The sequence below is a fragment of the Aythya marila genome, assembly GCF_965140915.1.
Source record: "Aythya marila genome assembly, chromosome: 1".
NCBI lineage: Eukaryota > Metazoa > Chordata > Aves > Anseriformes > Anatidae > Aythya > Aythya marila.
This window is the reverse complement of record NC_139042.1, coordinates 180,936,568-180,956,031: the sequence shown is the minus strand read 5'-3', so window position 1 is coordinate 180,956,031 and position 19,464 is coordinate 180,936,568. Positions and strand designations below refer to the sequence as shown.

The window sequence follows — 19,464 nt, the reverse complement described above, 5'->3', positions numbered from 1 at the left end:
CTCACAAGGGTGACACGAGGATAAATTAGCTCATTCTTGCAGAATGCCTCTGAAATATGAAGGACTTGGTGGTGGTGCCTCCAACAGGCACAACACAGCTACTTGTGGCAGAGCTGGCAGCAGTGCTGAGCTGCAGGACGGTGCCTGCTGCAAGGGGTTTGATTTAAAACCACGACCTTCATTCCCTCACAAACAGGCTGGTCAAAGGTCTAAACTCAGGACCAAGCCCTGGATCTGCCGCCCTCTGCCTTCACCCTCCTGCCCTTTGGCCATGAGGGGCAGCCAGGGTGCCACCACGATGGCTGCTGCTCCCTCTCCTCCTCCTTTCCTGAAGAGGAAGGCATGGATGTGGGTCCTCCCTGGCAGAGGACGTGGTTTAAAAGCAGCGCTCGCACTTTGTAGCTGAGCAGGCCGGGACTGTGTGTGACTCGATGCCTGTTGGGCTCCGTCTTGTCTCGGGATTTCATGAGGGCTCAGCCAGGAGCTGTGGCCTGGGCAGGCCCCAGGGCCTCCACTGCTCCACGTGGTTTTTCCTCCTGTGGAGCTTGAGCTCAGGTGAGATCCAGGGAATATTCAGAACCAAGTGCAGACGCCAGCTAATCTGAGCACCTGAGAGCCTTTGTGGCCACAGAGTATTAGGTTTCTGGATGCCTTCCTTGGACTTGTGCCCTGAACTCACTCTAAACCCCATTTGAGATGCCAAAGTAGCCTCTCTGGATCTTTCCCATAATTTTAAGCTTGATCTGCTTCTCCAAAAGAAAAGTAAAATGGCAGTGGTAAAATTGGAAACGTCAGTTAATGCATGTTTTTAATTTAAGACTTAATATTATAACAATTATTCCTGAGCATGAGGTTTTCTTAAGTAGTTGACACAACTGAGTTCAGCACTTCAGGCACTGAACAAAGGCCACTGTCATAATAAGAACACTTTATTTTGCATTCCTGTTCCTACTTACAATATTCAAATTATGTTGTTGTGCTTATTTAATGCTATGTAAAAGCCAGACTACTCATGTGATTAATAATTACTCGATCAAGCAATTGAAATTTGAACAGGATACAGCTCCTGGGGGTGACAATGAGACAAATAACTTGTTACACACCTGGATTTTTGTACAAAACCTGGTTTTAGTCCTAAGGTTTGTCTGGCTAAGTTACATTCCTTTACTGTGAAGCTGCCACCTTTTCCAAGACTGGACTCCACAGTCTTTATGCAAACAATATTCTCATCGATTCCTGCGATAGTTTAGCTGAGTAAGGACTAGAAAACAGGGTGCTTAAAACAGCCTGAAAGGCAGAAGATCTGTTGACATGACAGAATCTCAATATTACCTCATTTAAAATGAGCAACAGATGACACGGGATAAATACTGAGATGCAGAAGGCATAACTTAACAGGGATGATAGGTGCAGAAGAGTAAATCTTTAAAAATCTTATATATTGTTAATGAAGAAAATCGTTATGCTTTAAAGAAAAATTGAATTAACCTACACTGCATTTCCAAGTAAGTAGCTAATGGACACGGGCATTACCTTTTCATATGTCTTTGAAATCCCTATAAATAACGCCAGTGGACAGTCAGTGGACTGATAGGTTTTTACCCCTATTAATAGCATGCAATGGTAAATAACCATATTCAGATTCACCTTTAAAGAAGACAGAAGATACACCCATATTCTAGCAGGGAAATGGGTACTGTCTTATTCCTTACCCACCTCTTATTGCTCAGTGCTGCTTCCTGAAAGGCTTTTTGTACTGTGAAAACAATTCACTGGTTGTTACTTTTATTTGGTGCCCTGAAGGGATTTTAGGCTAATACTCCCAGATAAGCAAGAAGCACTCCCACTGAAGTCAAGGGAACTTTGGAAGCCATGCGTGCTTATCTGCAGGCAGAGTTTGGCCCAGCTTGTATTTAATTTACAAGAGTGTGGTATTATTTGCATAAAAGGAGTTCTTTCAAAGCATGTTGTCTGAAAACCTCTCAATTTGAAAACAAACAAAAAAACATGCAGTAATTTTCAGGAAGCAGCAAAGATGTCTCTGAGCTATCCACAAGCTGATTTTATCATGGCCGCTTACAACTGAAGAAGAACAAACATGTACTTATTTTTGTAAATGTGTTTTCAGAACGAGAGAAAACTCCAGAGAAATAGCAAACAGTCCTTCTGACTGATAATGACCATGCACTGTTTTTCCCTTCTTATTTTTAAGCCCTGCAGGAAAAACATGGGGTTCAATTCTGCAATTAGGAGGTCATTTATGAATTTTGTGATTTTATGCACAGTGTGCTGGCTTCACACACCTCCTGCCTGGCTCTCAGCTCTCTCAATTTCTGTTAACATGCTCTACATTCAGAACCCCTCCTCTTGCGTAGGCTGCCAGAGTTATCCAGGAAAATGACAGCTATGTTTGGGCAGGTCTTTCTGAATTTAACCAGAAGAGGAGGGGCAAACATCATTTTTCTCACAAATTGGCATGCCTTGCAATCCCTCTCCCTTGCGTATGTAAGTTTGGGACAACAAGGACAAAATCTAAAGGAATATGATACAAAGAAGAGTAGCTGAATTCTATAGGATTGAATGGAACATGAAGTGTAACAGGGCTTTAACATCTTACAATCCTAAAGCAAGGACAGAACCAGTATTAAGTTTTATATGATGGCTCAAAGACTTACAGTAAGGTTCCCATGTTGAGCAGATTCAATAGGATTTTCCCATTGTCGTGATCTGACTGATGAGCCAAGGTGCAGACCTGGCAGGGTCTGGAGAATGTGACAGAAGAGGACATCCCCAGGCAAGGAGCTATTTAATCCTCTGGGAAGGTAAAAGGGCACAGTGAAATGTTGCCACTGTGCCATGCTCTCTGTGATTCACGTGTAAGGGCAGTGTTTGCAATACCAGGAAAAACAGACATTTGGGAATTTCAGATTAAAACCACACTGTGCTTAATAAACACTAAATACTAGGAAATGGGGAAAACAACACAATGCAAAGAAATAAAATTGTAGTACAGCTGTGGGTCCTCTACCTGTTCTCAGCACTTGCATATTTTCCACTGAAGGCTCCCATTTACTTGTATCCTGACACCCTTAGTTTAACCAAGAACCTACACTAGAACCTCCCCTAGGCTAGAGGAACACCCTCGTTTACAATTTGGAAGCCCTGCAAACACAAACAAGGATAAAACTCATACCATGCAACACTCTGTCCTTGAACATCTACGGGAAGGCAACAACAAAGCGTGTGCCAAAGCTTCCCTTCATCACAAGGGTTAAACAACAGTTAAGATAAAGTTTTCGATCAGCTACTGTGAGCTAAATTGCATCCTCCAACATGCTCAACATTTTCCAGTCATTTGAATGGGTGGTAAGCACATTTTTCAGGGTGGAATTTGAATTAAATTCTCTGATGTGGAAGTGCTTAATCGCATAGTGAGCTCCACACTGGCTCACTGCTTCACTGGAGTCCAATACTGTTTGCATTCTACCTATTTTTTAAAGCACCATTAATATTGTGATTGCATTTATATTTTTACTGCAGCTTTGGACATTTGTAAGAATGATATCAAATACTGAGTAGCAACGAGAAACATTTTTCCCTGAGAAAAATATTGGCCTCTAATCCAAAGAACAAAAGCAATAAGCCTAAAGACTTTAACCAAAGGTTTTGCAGGACAGTAATATATAACATTTAAAATCAGTATCCACTTTCCAGAAGTAGACAAGAAAACTGAATATAACTCCAGTAATTCATTTAACATTTTCAATGACATTAGGAAAGAGGAATTAATCAACTTTTGACATGAATTCAACTACCAACACCTTTCATTGTCTTCAACAAAACTGCCTCCCTGTTCTTTATCCTGCTAATAGAAACTGGTATTTTTGGATGAGAAGACACATGTCATGTAGACACATAAGAAACTGATATAATAAAACGATAACAGATATTAGGATATATAATGACACGTAAAAGGATATATAATTCCCATAACAGAAGGCCTAATACAATTTTGGCTGTGTAACAACCTTAAAGATAGAGAGAAATCCAAGCCTCAGTTATGCCAGCGTATATCTGAAGACAGATGAAGCTTGTAAAGTTATTCTGGTTTTATAGAGCAAACCATGTTCTTTTCCAGTCATGCACTGGGGACAACCCACAGATTTGGGAATTTTCTCAAAGTATGAAGTTACATGGAAACCTGCTACCTTTATCTTCATAGGATCATCTGGGTGGGGAGGAGGGGCAAGTAAATTCAAATAAATATTTCTAATGGTCTTGAAACTTAGGTTATTTAGCTTGGGTCAACCAGACCGAAAAGCATTACTATTCATGATAAAGCTAAATACAAAGTAGTAAAAAAAATAAGTATGCTACCAGGCATTCACAGTACTATAGATCTACAGCAAGCTTGAGATCATCTTAGTTAATACACTTATAATATGGAAAAACAAAGGTAATGAAAGGTGAGGTTCAGCACCCAGCTCAAACAAGCTAAATAAAATAAATAAAAGGATTTAACATTTCTTTTTTCTTTTTCTCAAATAAGGGGGAAATAAGGAAGTTTGCAATTCTAAGCATAGCTTGCAATTATTTTCATCTGCTCATTAGACACGCTCAGAAAGGATTTCTGTTTCCACAGAATCTAGACTAATATAAATCACTCCTGTGAGAATTATCAATCTGTACAAATATTAACTAAAAGAATTTCATGCGGCAAAAGATACCTCAATCTTCTACACAAATTGAAGGAGAGGATATGCACTTTGCAGATACTGTGCAAACACACTCAAAGGCAGAGCAAAACCCAGCATCCCTGAAGAAGTCAATGTCATGACACATGATGACAGCTCTGGGGTCACCATCTTGCTGGTGGCTACCAGGCAAGCAGCACAACCCCAAGATATAAATGCAAAGAGCAAGTTGCTGGAGATCTGCTTGTGCTGTGGGTCCAAGCCCCTGTGGCAGGAGGCAGAGGGGCTGGAGTTGTGCTGAGGAAGATGTTCTGCCAGATGTGGGCAGGGGGGCAGCGACCAGCGCAACTGGGGCTGGGACATCCCACACCGGGGGCCGTGCGGCTCTCAGCCCTAAGAAATGCTCTGTGTAATCAGTCCATTAGTCCAGGTTTCTCCCAGGCCCAGACAGTTGTTTAAAATGAGCATCATTTGAGGGAAACCAGAAACCTTAGAACTGTATTTAATAAATAACTATAACTTTACTGCCGAAGTTCAGGGTGGTCCAGCCCTGTTACTGTTATAGGCAAAATGCCTGGTTTGAGTCTTGCAACAACAGCTCTCCCCTCTCGAGGGGGTTCAGCTATGGCACAAAGGGTGCAGAGGCGTGCTGCAAGGTCACAAACCTAGGGCAGGAGTGGCTTTGTTTTCTGGTCACCCCGATGTCTGCACAGCTGAAAGCCTTTTAGGTACTGCCTGCAACCCTCCTGCAGCTCTTGCCCAGAGGCCACCAGTTGAACTGCCCTTTGCTCCATACAGAGAAGCAGAAGATCTAAGAGGACTCCCTTCAGACACAACCAAAGCTATGATTCTACCCATTTCATAAAATAAATTATACATTTGGCAAATATCATATCCTTATGTTGAAAGAACATCTGCCTGAAGTCAAAAACTTCCTGTGTGGGAAGCGAACAACTTACATTGTATAAAAATGTCAATAAAAGTTAATTACTTATTGCCTAAATCTATCTGTCTTTATAACTGTGCAGCCTCAATTAACCGAGTCTGCTCGTAGAAGTGTAACTGAGAGGCCCCTATGCTTCACCACCAACTCCAGAGCCATGCTATTTTGAAATATAAAAGACCTGTATCCTGTCCAAAAAATAAACTCCGTAGGTGCCTTGCCATGTTGCCATTTTGGATCACAAAAAATACTCGGCCAACACACAGGGGAAGCCTTAATTCCAGCAAACACACACATAAACAGGAAACCTCTCTCCAGTCAGAAGGTATTTTTCCTTCATACAATGGGGTTCAAAGATGTGTCATCATATGGTGTAAAACAATTGCCAAGTAACCTTCCCACTCCGATAGCTCATGAGCAGTCAGCTCGCAGGGCTTGGAGCCTGTCACAACTTGCATAGGAGGAACAGGCACACAAACATCAGATGTGTGCTGGCTTGGGCCAGGGCAGAGGGTTTAATCAATACACGTGTCGAGCTGGGGAGCAGGCGGGGAGGGGAATCAATTTGCAAGAGGCGAATGGGAACAACAGTAGATTTAATCAAATTGCAGGCACGGTCCCTCGCTATTCTCAATGTTTTTGAAAGAACGTAGCTCCATGGCAAAGAACGAATTTCAATAAATGTCGCATATTTAGTTACATTGCTGATTTTTTAAACTTGCCAAGCTGGGTCACTGATCCTTTGCAGAATTGATACCAGTACATGTCAAAAAGACTCTGATACTGTTTAGTTGGATAAACATCAAAATGAAGGAGCTATGGTAGAGGAAAGCAACTTACGTAGGAATTATTATTTCCCCGTGACTATAAGGAAAAAAGATAGGCTGATGTGACCCTTCAAACAGAGGTTAAAGCCACAGCACACACAACAAAATGGATAGCTATCAAATACCATGGCGATGACCATGGTGTGAACACTTGAGCAAAATGAAAATCTTCTGAAAGCATTAGGCAATTTTCCTTTCACATCCATTTGCAACCGAATTGATCCTGAATTCAAACAAGACCCCTACCACTGCCTTCCATAGAAAAGGGCAATTTCATGTTAATTTTCTTGGGACAAGCAGACGGGTATCAAAGAGCTGCAGGATGCACAAAGGGAGCGTTTCACTTAAGTATTTTGAGCTTATTAAACTCCTCAGCATTACAGAAAATCTGCTATCGACACCTGCCTGAAAAATGAAATGCCCCAGGGTTACGCAGGCGCATTCAGCCTCTGCTCCTTCACCCTCCATCCATGCTGCCCCGGCCCTGGTTACAAAACCCTCCTGGTCTCTCTCTCTCCACTTCTACTGCCCACTTTGATATTTGGGGTGCTTGATCCTAAAAAACTGAAGGAAGGCCCATCTGAGCCAGGAGACTCGGTCACCATCTGGTTGCATCAAGTGACTGAAAGGGATTGTGGAGCAAATAAAAAGTCTCAGAACAGATCAGAAAGCAGACACCTGAAAAGAACACTTGCTAGCACTGTTTCCTTCAAAGAGTTACATCCTCAACCAAATTGGTCTGATAACTTTTTTTTTTTTTAAATGTTTGAAATTGGAGGAAAAAATACTTTATCTTCTTGTACAACATCATAGTTTTCCTGAAGGCAAATAGCTTGGCAATTTGCTAGATTTGTTAATGCTAGAGGAAACAAGTTAGCGCACATACCATGTATTTGAATGCCTTTGGAAATTAGATTGAAACACTGATTTGATTTCCTAAAAGGTATCTTAAACAAGGCAAGGTTAGAGATTTGGAGAGTAATGAGAATTTGTGTGACTTCAAACAGCTCTACATAAAACAGACCTGATATTCTGGGGGGAAAAAGGTCACCTAATTATTCGTTTCCTGAAGGCCCTGTCTATACTGCATTTCCCCTAGGCAAGGAAACTGATTTAAAAATGTCTTCTGCTAACATGCTTGCATCACTCGCCATGTAGGAGATACAGATTCGTTAAAACGATCGCCAAGAGAAACACAGCACTTTTACCAGGCGAGAACAACAGCAAGCCTCCTGGCACGGCCGTGTGGGGAAGGACAGGCAAACCAGGCAGGGAGGTGCCACTTGTGGAGTCCTCCACAGAGCTGAGGTCCTGCTCCACCACGGCAGCACGCAGGGACCACCACGGTGCAAACGTCATCAGCGAGCTCCGTGGATGTGATTGCTGGCTGCCAACCCTTGCATGGGAGGCGATCGCAGGCTGTGGCCACAGTAGGCAAGACGCACGGGTTGACAGCTCCGCTGCTGGTAGTAGACTGCAAAATGTGGAATTGTGTCAGTGGCTTGAGCGCCAGCCAGATGTGGGGAGCTTGGTCACAGGGGTATCGCAGGAACCAGCCCCGGAGGTGCAGCTGCAAGGCATAATCTCAGGAAGGGTCTGAAGCACGGCACTGTAACCCATTCCCTCTCTGATGCACCAAGCAGATCCCATGGCTCCCTTCTGGGTTTCATCTTCCTGCCTGGCTTGTTTCAGGGGACACCGCTCAGCTACTCGATCCCTCTCCCACTCAAGAAATGATGTGTGCTGCTTCCGCAGCGCAGGGAGAGCCCGGGCAGGATTTCCCTTCTGCTACACATAGCACAGGCACACATGGAGATGCAGTCCCTCCCCTCACTTTCAGTCTGAGCCGAATGAAGTCTAGACACATCAGCACAGCAAGGCAGCCGTGGCATAAAGCACATCAGCTGGAGGTCTGGGACTCCCATCCCAGGCTCTCCGGCTCAGCCAGCCCAGCCCAGCCCGGCACGTTGCCGGCATCAGGTTCCCTTTGCAGCCGTGAAGGCAGGGCTGCTGCTCCTGCGCTGCAGCCAGCTGTGCGAGCTGCTCTCTGGGGTCCGGGAAGCCGGATCTGGGAAGCAGCAGGCTTTGGGTTTCTGCGCTGAGTTGAAAAATACAGAGCAGCCCCTTGCAGGTGATAGAAGAAGGGGGGAGAATAGGTGGGCTGGCCCCTTTGGTTGCACTGGGCCAGTGGGAGGAGGTTACAGCTCCCCAGCTGAGGCTCCAGAGAGCCATAAACGCGGGAGAATCAGCATGGGAAAGGCGTTTCTGGGAGGACGATGTGTGCCACTCGGTTTTGCATTCATGAACTGCTCACTGGACCTCTGCTGAGCTCTGGCTTCCTGGCGGGCTCGCAGGATCAGCGTGCCCTGTCCACCCCTGGGCACCAGCTCATCCAGCAGCCCCACTTCAGCCACAACACGTGCAGTGCTGTGCACAGATAACCACCTGCGGTCATCCTTAGAAACAGGAGAAATGGAAAAGAAAGGGGAAAAGAAGAGCCCTACAGGGTAATAAAGGCAATTCATCCCCTCCTCACCAGAAAGGGAAAGAAGCTGAGTGTTTTCTGTAAATAGAGAGATGAATGTTTTATAAAGTATTCCTTCTTCCAAATGATTCAGTTTGCATTAGGAGACGAGTCAGACGAGGAATCAGAGTGCTGAGGCAGGATTAGGGCACAGAAAGAACAAGTGATACAGTCATTCTCCAAGTTACTTTGTTTTCAACATGCAGCTCCTGCCAAAGGCTAGCTTTTTGCTCTGGCAGTGTATGATCTGTAAACATTTAACCAGCTCTTAGAGAAACATGTGAGGGACTTTCTCTTGCCCGGCTGTGAACCCAAACTGCTCAGATCTCCGAGAGAAAAAAAAATATAAATAAATAAAAAGGCACAATCCTATTTTTGCTGGCGGACAATGCAAAGAGGCGCTTTTAGGCTGAGAGATGAAAGCAGCCGAGCCACCACACACGGCACAGGTTCTTTGGAAGAGGCACGCACTGCAGCCCGAGCAGCCTCCTGCGGGTTGCAGGCGCGCAGTTTGCTGGACGCCGCCGGCACCCGGCGTGAATCCCCGCGCTGGGATGGAGGAGGGCGACCCGCAGCCTGCACCGGGCACCGCCGGCGAGCACAGAGCCAGCCGAGCTACCGCCGACAGGCGAGGAGTGGCGGAATGCTGCTGGAGCGCGGAACTGTGCCCCGTTTCCAGCAAAAAACCCTGCTGTCAGAAATGAAGCAATAAGGGCACGCATGCATCGAGCCCGCAAGAGGGCTGCGGGAAAGCCAAGGACCCAGCACTTGGGGAAACCCCTGGGGTCGCACCGAGCCCTCCCCAGCCCCTCCTGGGGCACCCCCCGGGCTCGCAGCGGGGCGGGGGGCACCTGGGGGGACGGGGGCATTTTGGGGGAGGACCCGGGGATCGCGGGGGTGCAGCGGGGAGCACGGCTCGGGGGGCGCCCACCTGCCCCGGGGCTCCGGGAGGGCTCCCCCCGGACCCTCCCCGTCCTTCCCCGCGGCTCGCCCCATCCTTACCGGTGCGGGGCGGGCTGCTGCCGGCTCCCGGCTCCCCGTTCCCGGTTCCCAGCTCCAGGTTCTCGGTTCCCTGCTCCCGGTTCCCGGTTCCCAGCTCCCGGCTCTCGGCTGCCGGCCCGGCGGGGCGGAGCGGAGCGGGGCGCAGCCCGCACACACCTCCGCGCCCCCGGGCTGCCCCGCGATGCCGCCCGTGCCTTTTGGGGGGCTGCTGCAGCCGCCTCCCTCCCTCCCTCCCTCTTTCCCTCCTTCCCTCCCTTCTTCCCTCCCTCCCTCCCGGCCGGCACCTGGGCTGCGGGGCGGCTTCTTCCCTCCGGCGCCTCCGGCGCGCTGCTGGCGGCTCCCAGCGGTAAATCAGCCGGTCCCCTCGGCTCCCTCCGCCCCTCCGGCGCGGTCCCGACCTGCCCGTGACTCACCGCATATCGGGTGTGTGTAGCCTCCGAGCCTCCCGGTCGGGATCCCCAGCCCTTGGGGTAGGGGGCTGGCTGATGGAGAACCCCCCCCCCCCCCCCCACGCCTCTCCTCTCGCCCAGCCTTCGCCCCAAGCTCGGGGGAGGCGTTTTCGGGCGGAGTGAGGTCAGGTGCCTGCGCCCCAGAGGTGGGAAAAGCTCAGCCCGAGAGGCAGGGCAGGGACGTGGCACCCGCAGGTCTGTCCCTGCCCCTTCCCCGGGATGCGAAGTGGCCGATGGATTTAGCCCCAGTGCCTGCCACGTCTTGTCTGGCTGAAGGTGTAATTCGGATTAAGGGACAGGTGTAATTTGGATTAAGGGATGCTGCCTGGAACAGAGCAGCAGACACCCGCCTGCCTCCACTCCACTCCTTTTTGGGGTGCAGGATGCCAGGAGCTGGGTCTCTGCCCCACCAGGTTCCTACAGCAGGCAGTGCCTTCATCTTCCAGAGGCATGGGGAAACTGAGGCACCGAGCACTCCTGGAGCTGCCTCAGCACCGGGGCCCGCACCAGAGGAGCCATCTCCTTGTGCTAATGAGTTTCAGCAGCTACTGATTTAAACCAGATTTTAAGTGAAAGGCCCCACGTTCCAATAGGAGTTATTGGAGACATCTCTTTTCCCTCGGCATGTTTCCTTTTTTGGCCCCGGTTCTGCTCCCCTTAATCATACCGTTTAAACCGTTGGATGTTTTGCATGAGTAAAGTGAGAGGAGCTGGAAGAAACACTGCCCAGCTTCGTGATTAAGCATGGCAAAAATGTCAGCATCCAACCGTTTTGAAAGGAAAATTAAATAAAGGAGTGTATGCACTTGCTTTAGGCCTGGGGTGTCAGCGCGATGGGTCTGTGGACAGAGCCGTACATCAGGACAGGGGGCTTTTAAGGAGCAGCCAGCCAGCCTGCCACTAATCTGCATCAGCAGCGCTTTCACAATTTGTTTATCTGTCTCTCTTTCCTATGGGCTTCTTGGCACTGGTGATAAAGGCATCTAACCTAGCTATAAACTAATTCTCCGCAAAAAAAACAAATGTATAATTGAGACAGCGTGCAACCTTTTATGTGCTTAACTTGTGAAATTCTTGCTCGGCAGGGTGTTTTACTGACAACAGATAGCAAAAAAAGTCAGCCCGTTTCAATAAAAAGTGCACAATGGCTACGGGAGAGGTTCTACTTGCTGCCTCCTCCCTTGGTGTATGTCAGCAACACACTAAAAATTACACAAAGTGAAAATAAAACCAGCCCCTTCTCCTGTGCCCTGAGAGCTGAAATTGCTAAAAAGGAACCAGCAATGCAAATGTTCTGACTGATCTGATCGCATTTGTTTGAAGTCACTGGGAATCTGTCCATTTACTTCGATGACCTTTACCTCCATTAATACTCAGTAGTAGTTAGAAAAGGGAGACTGAGATGCAGTGCCAGCCCCTAGAGGGAAAGGCATGGTCACAGTTAAATTGCGCTCTTCACCAGGCTTCAATCCCCTGTCGGTTAATTAGGGTGCATCTGCGCAGTTCCACCAGCTTGGGAAGCATCTTCCTTGTTGCTTTTGAAAGAAAACGATAAAGAAATAGTTTTCAACCTGGTGTTTATCCTCTTACGGACAGCCCCACGTATTATCTGGTCTCAGTCTGCTCTTCAGATCCCGATGCACCTGCCTGGGCTGCACAGCCAGCCCCCGAGCTGTTATCAGTGGGACAGTCTGTGCTATTCTAAAGCTAACAAATGGATTGTCACTAACATAAAAAGGAGAAACAGATGTTTCCTTTCCATTTTGACCGTGCTGATGCCATGTTATTTTAGGTTAGCCATATGAGACAACTACACTGCAGCAGGGCTTTGATAACCCTCCCCTCACTGTTTGTGCCACGATACGGGTGCTCTGTGAGCAGCTTCTCGGGGGCTTGATGCACCTTTAAGTTTTGGGTGAAATACTCTGTTACCTATTTATTATCCTGCTTTTCTACTAACTTCCCCTCACTTCTGCCTCCCGTCCAAAAGGCGCTGGTCATCTGCACTTTGTTAAGAGGGCTGGCATAAATAGCACAGTGTGGCACATTTTAGAAAGCTGACGGCACTGGAAAAAAAAAATAAAAAAATCAGAAGTGTAGAGGAGAGTCTGTCGGAGTGATCTGTTCGGCAAGAGAACTGGAATGCACAGGGGAGAGGAGAGCACTGGCACACGCAGCCCTGACGTGTTTTGAGATAGGGAGCTGATGAGCAAACATATCACTTGTCCAAGAATACGGGCATGCAGTTAGAAAAATGAATCGCGGGGCTATGCTTAAGTTGAGCTTTCAAATGTAAAGAGGAATGAAAACACAGCACAAATTACTCTTCTATGCATCAGCAGTAGTGCACCCAGAACTTACTACGGGGACCAACGCAGTCCTACAGGCTTGATTGTGACCTGTGTTGAGAACCTAAGATATTAAGTACTGTGAGGACAAGTAGAAAAATGGAGTCTTAAGACCAGATTTACCTTGGTACCCAGTTTCTATTCAATATCAACAGGGAGGAGATATTTTACTGTCTCTGTGAATCTGGATCTAACTGCCTTTTTAAAGCCTGCAGTACCAAAAATGAAATGCATTTCTGGAGGACCACACCGTAAGGCACCATAGCTACGCAGCACCATCAGTGGTTTTGATCTTTGCCCTCTGCTGCCGTCATTCACACCTCTGGAAGTGAATATAAAATGCAAATGTCGTTGTGAGACTCTAGAGACTTCTGACTTAGCGGGGCTTGCTCATGAGTAAATGATTTCACCAGGAGCAAGGCGGTGAGAATGAATTAATTTAAAGCTTAAGGACACGGGGGAAGAAGATCCCTGGAGCTGAGCTGAGTGCTGGTGGGTATCCGACAAGCCTTCTGCAGCAGCACCCTTCCAGGTGGCCTGTGAGTAGCTCGGTCTGAGCCTCCCTAGGGGGTGATATGCAAAAAAAAGAGCCCTAGGTAGCTCCACCCAACCCAACTGCTTTACAGACCAGTGATCCAAGGGTAAGAAAGCATCAGTGCAGCATCCTGCTGGGGTAATGTGTAACTGCAGCTGCTCCGACCCTTCCTTACAGGAAGGCTGCGAGTGCCAGGGGCAGTTCTGGGAAGGGGCTGTGCCTGAGGCACCTTTCCCTCAGATTACTCTGCCCCTTCAAGTCACTCTGATATATTCCATCTTTCACTTCTGTCCTTCCTGGGCTCAAAACCCACATGATGGGCAAGGACGGTTCTGACTGGTGGTCTGGGCTCTAGGGGAAGCGCAACCACAGCTGTTATTCTCCCTGCCCAAGACAGGGACGCAGAACAAACAAAACATCACAGTAGATACTTAGAAATGTAGGCTCCTAAGATTTGATCATCACTGCACTTTATGGCTATTTCTTAATTACATAGGCATTTATTAACTAGGCTTGTAAATTCTGAAAGCTTAATAAGTACTTCGTGTTTGTTTGTGAGAGGGTCAACAGTGGCACCAGAAAAAATTTCAGCTTGAGGCTGAAGGTTGCAAAAGTCCCCTGCAAAGCCAGAAATAGAAGTCCCCTGGTAGAAATCCTAATCTCTGAGCACTGAGCTGCCCTGGGCAGTTCTGATTTATATGGCAACACCAGGCTGATTGTAAGATCATAGCTGAACGTGTTTCGTTAATTGCGCTGTGTATCACAGGTGATTTCTGTATTTATTGACTGCGCAAAGGGAATTCCTTTGTTTAACCTGACGGCGTTTTCCTCCTTGTTTGTCTTTCTGGTTTTAATATCGCTACTGAACACCACAATGGAGTGAATCTGAAATCTTAATGTGTAGGCATCGGTTAACTGGATTGCTAGAGAAAAGAGGAAAATATGGACGTGGCTTCAGCATCTGAAGTCCAGATTGACAGGGGTCTGTGCCCCTGCTGTGCCAGCCTCAGGGACTCAATGACCACGTGGGCAGCTGGCACATGAAGTTCAGGAATCCAGGAAAAAATTAATCACTTGAAAGAACAAAGATTAGTTTACAGGCAGATCAGCTCCTTACATGCATCTGCTATGCAGTAACATGAGTGCTAGTGCCTGCAGAAGGACGAGGTCAGAGACCGAGGAGGAGGGTGGGCTCGCAGCAAACGAGATTTATATTAGTTTAAACCGTGGAGGCTCCTCACCCTCTGGAAAGCAGCAGGGAACTGGGAGGAGATGGTGTGGATTGCAGCCCTGCTCCCCACCTCCACCGTGCCTCCTTTCCAAGCTGTGTTGAAATGAGCTAAATCCCTGAATGAGTATCTCTCAGTGTACAAAACCAAGAAATCATTTAATGGATGAAAAACTATATCCTTTATGATTCTGTGCTCACATCCCTGAAATAGATTCAGCTGCAGTAGCCCTTGGTGCGTTTGGTGAGCTCAAACAGCAGAAGCAAAGGCTTTCAAGCACACACTGTGGAAAAAATCTGGCACATGAACTGCTTTAGACAAAGCACAGTAGCAAAACGCCAAACCGATATCATATATGTGCCACTCTGACATGGTCAGTTTGTTTGTTTGTGTAACTGGAAACAAACCCTATGACAGTAAAAAAGAAAGATGTTCACACCTTGAGGAATTCGCTATATATTAGGTTCATATTTTCAGTGGTGTTATTCATTCAGCTGCCTTAAAATGGTCTGATAGCTGTAACTGTTTCTGAGCATCCTTTTCAGTACATTTTTAATTTCCCTCCTTATTTTGACTGCAAGCATGTTGCTCTTGCAGTAAAATTACTAGCTATGACATTTCTAGTCTTGCAGGATTATCTTTGGACTAACTGCTAGAAAGTTTCCATATGTCTCTTTTCAGCCTGATTGCTGTGACTCAGGTACAGCGTTATTTTTCCTTCAGTTTGCTGTTTGTATTTACAAAGGTCACAGCAGACAGATCGCTGCCCAGGCTGGAAATAGAAAATCTGCCTATTTAAAAGCAGAGGGACAGATCCTGCCTCCAGCTATGTGTACACCTGGTGATCAGGGGAAGGGAGTGCCCGCACCAACACACGAGTGAGCACGCGTGAACAAACATCGCCCTAATTCAGCCCACTTTTGAAGGATGTAAGCTTCACTGGAGACACTCACATGCCTAAAGTGAAGCACATACCTAGGTCTGGTGCTGCCACGGGCACCTGCAGACTGGTTTCTGTGCTCGCCACACAGCTCCACCATTTGCTCCAATCCACAAGTTGACCAGGCTTCAAGTGAAAAGAAAAGAGAAGCATTACAGAACATTTAGTAGTGAAATTAATCGCATACATAAGTACTTGCAGACATGGGAGCTTGCAGTTTATCTGTCGATAATGACCCAAATGGATGTCTTTGGCAAAACTTCGACTGATTTGGTTTATAGTGGGAATTTGCCTGGCATGCTCAGTTTTGGGGAGCTGGATTTAGGTTCCACCAGCATCTTTTTACCCTCTCTAGGGGCTTATACACAGAATTACTTACTGGTTTGCAAAACCTGGTCCTTTACGCACATATGACTGCATCAAATTGTATCAAGTGACGTCTACGTGGCCATGAAGAAGAAGAGCACAGTTCTAAAACACTTTTTAGTTAATGTCATTAAATATGAGCTATTCCCCAGATGTGGTTTAGAATGTGTTGCATTTTATGCACAATACTTGTTTTAGTACATTTTTAAAGACAAAGAAAAATATTCTGCGACAAAGCCAGTTGTAAATCAGGGCTGGATTTGGCTCATTATCACTAAAGAATCTGCATTTTTAAGTTAACTTTAGAATAACATTGTTGATTCTGTAATGATGTAAGTATATGATATTTGCCAAAAGCTATATTTCATAAGGCTGCTTTAGGATACAGCCCAACTCATAAGAATTTTGATAGGAGATTATTCCTTTCAATAACTTTCATAATTTAATTAGACTCATGTGCTGATTGTGAATTTAATACTATGGAGAATGAAGTCAACGTTAAAATCCTATTATTTTAAATGAGGCAGGAGCACACCCATACTGTGTAGCCAGGAAATATTTGCACACATAACAATACGTCTGTGCTGACAGAAATATATTTCTTTGTACACACAGACAAAATCAAAGTGTCCTTGTACTATTACTTAAAATTTACCTGTTGTATTCCAACGGGAGCTATTAACAGTGCTGTGTAACATCCAGACAGAAGGCAACTTTAACATACCAGCAAGGACTCAGGTGAGTTTAAAGTCTGAGTTTAGGAACATGTTCAAATCAAATCAAACAAGAAGTGTCTAGGTGCTGAGCCAAACTAAAAGTAATTACTCCAGTGATGTAGTTTTGTGCTTCACTTTCCTCTACCTGGTGCCTAAGAGTCTTTTCAGCATGTGGTCTCAAGGCAAAATACAAAGTTAAAATGTGGTTTTTGTAAGTATGCCTTCTGATTTTGGTCAGTTCTGTTGGATTTAGTTAACCCCTAAGGTCCTTATTAGGACCAGAAATGCTGCATCAAGAACTGGACCCAGAGGGCAGCAGGAAAGAGGGGAGCAATGGGACAGAGCCTGTCAGACCCGTGATGAGCACATCAGAAGAGAGGGACTGGAAGGCAGTGCTTTTGTTTCAGGTTAAGTAGTGGTACTTGCCCTGCCTGCATGCCCATCCCACTTGTGGAGGACCAGGCAAGGCCAGTGGCAGTGGCCCAGGCTCCAATTTGGTCGTAGCCATGAGCCTGTGCCAGCCCCTCATAGATATGGTGACTGTGTCTGCCCTCGGTCTGGCAGGGGTGTTTTTAATAGCATACTCATTATACAGAAATATTTTCATTTGACAGACAATTTAAATGATCCTATAAAAGCTGCAATTACCATCAGGACAAATCCAGCTTGATTGACTCCCACGTTAGCTCCCAAAGTTTGACTCCCAAGTAAGAGACAAGAAAGATTTTACCCTTTCTTTCTTCTTTCTTACGTACGTTCTTCCTCTGATATCTGCCTCCCATGTTAATACCCTGAAGAATGTCTCAAACTCCAGCTGTCTTAATCTGCCCCAAAAGCCACTGTTGAAATAGGAAGCACTATTATCTTCACTTTACTGACGAGGGACCAAGGAACGGAGAAAACGACTGCCTTGTCTAAGGTAAGACAAGGAGGAAACCTCTAGAGAAGCAGAGGGAAGAAAGTAGGTCTAGTATGGAATTCTTTTTCTGAAGGTCCAAAAATCCTAAAGGATTTTATTTTATTTTTTGTCTAAATAGGTCACAGAAGCAACCCTCACATGAAAATAAAATTAAATCCACAGGTTTTAAATTGGGACATTGAGTTATGAAACTGATTCTGAAAATACTTTTGCCTACGTTTTCATGCTAAGTGGTACATCAGTAGCTTGTTTGCATTGCTAGCTGCTCACATAACCTGCTTGTAAAGGTTACTTGCAATTCAGGGAAGAAATTGGAGTTATTTGGCCATCACATCTTGGCCATCCTGGTCACCAAATGCAGCAGGTCAGCTCGGTCACCTCAGACAAGTTTGGCTGTGAACTTAATCAGACACTTGGAGGCACCCAGGTCACCAAGTCTGGCACCTCAGAGCCCTGAGACATAAAGGACCAGTGCCATGAGGCTCCTAGAAGGGACACTGGAAGTGGTGCAGAAAGGTTCTCCATAGGTTGGGTGCTTGCAGTTTCCTCTGAATGTGCAAGCTTAGGCAGGCCTTTTAAATCTCAAATTAGTTTTTACTGCTTTTCTCAGAGCTAAAATGTATTGCAAATGTTTTGCTGGTATACGCTTTAATGACAGTAATGATGTAATAACCGTTAACATTATTTATCTTAGAAGACTGCAATGTGTCTCACTGCACACATCCTATTGGCATTAATCAGGGAAGAGGCCTATCCCAACACAAACATGTCAGGGATGGAGGTGTGGCTGGAGATGAAAAGGAAAGGCTGCTCCTTTTTAGGAAGGAAAGGAAGGTCTCCAGCCCCTCACCCCAGCCGGGCTGGCCTCTTGCTAGGCGTGGGCTCACCTCTGCTCCCAGCCTCCCCCCGCACCTGGGCAAGACCCAGCTCACTTCACTTCATGTGCACTTGGAGATGCCCGATCCAGGAATCCTCAGCCTGGCCTCCTCTTATAGTTAATGGCAGTACAGAGGAAAACATCTGAAAATGTAATCCAGCTCATCTAAGACATGAAACATTTCCTTTTCCTTCATATATTGCATATGAGATGCATGGCATAAATGCTTCTTCCCTGGGTCTGTCAGCTGAATACTGGTAGTTTGACAAGAAGAACAAGAAGAACCCACCTTTTTGCCTGAGTCTTGTGAGGGAAACACCAAGGCAAGTGCAAGAGAGAGGCTTCAAACCAATTAATTTGGATTAAATCTCAATGGAAATATTTCTGCTAAATGTTGGTACCTGCAGCTTTGTCTGAGAGACTTTGAAGTAGTTCATTTTTATTTCAAGAGAGAATGCAGACAAAATACACAGATAAAAATATAAAAGCCCAACCCTTATGCAGCTCCTCATTTTCTCCTAAATTTCTTGGCTCAAGACTGCCGATCCTTTTCCCCATTATTAAAGGTAACATTAAAGCCATCACTGTGTAGTTCTCTCTCTTTCTTCAGAATAAAGGTGCTGCAAAGTTTATATGGATAATTTCACTAGCTGTGATAGTTATCAGCTTCATTAAAGTGTCATTAAAGGCAGGGCTAATGAGAAACATTTGGACTACTGATCTATATCTGAGATGGCATTGTAGGAGATACTTGTTAAATGGACACCTGGCTCAAGGACTATCTTGTTTCTATTTGCTGTGACTATCTTGGTAGTTCCAACAGTCTGATAAACATTTATCTATGTAGAGCATTTAAAACCTACATGGAGCATTGAAAATTACCATTTTTGAAATTGAAACTTTTTATCTTTCTTCTGTCTTGAGTGTAAACTGCACATAAGTCTTTCCTGGGTAGGAAGTCCAGGCAAGTGGCCTTTTAGAGGGATTCAGAGCTGGTTCTACTTGCCCTGCCACTGCTGCCCGGTCTCAGAGCAGACCCACTACTTTGAATATGTGCAGATGAATTATAAAGGCTGCAGAGGCTGAATCTGCAAT

At 45.9% G+C, this 19,464-nt stretch overlaps 1 protein-coding gene across 6 annotated transcripts in view; it reads right to left on the bottom strand.

Annotated features, from left to right (window-relative positions):
- Positions 1 to 19,464, bottom strand: part of MET (MET proto-oncogene, receptor tyrosine kinase) — a 139,837-nt gene that overhangs the window by 84,105 nt on the left and 36,268 nt on the right. Inside the window, exon 6 of one of the 6 annotated variants that reach the window (XM_082775820.1) lies at positions 15,527 to 15,617. The exons of 2 other annotated variants lie outside the window; for them this stretch is intronic. The gene's annotated coding sequence lies outside the window, so the exon portion shown is untranslated. Of the gene's footprint in view, positions 1 to 9,990; positions 10,135 to 10,274; positions 10,383 to 10,403; positions 10,462 to 15,526; positions 15,618 to 19,464 lie in introns of those variants that run through there. 3 more of the 6 variants (XM_082775821.1, XM_082775822.1, XM_082775823.1) reach the window with 3 other exon arrangements.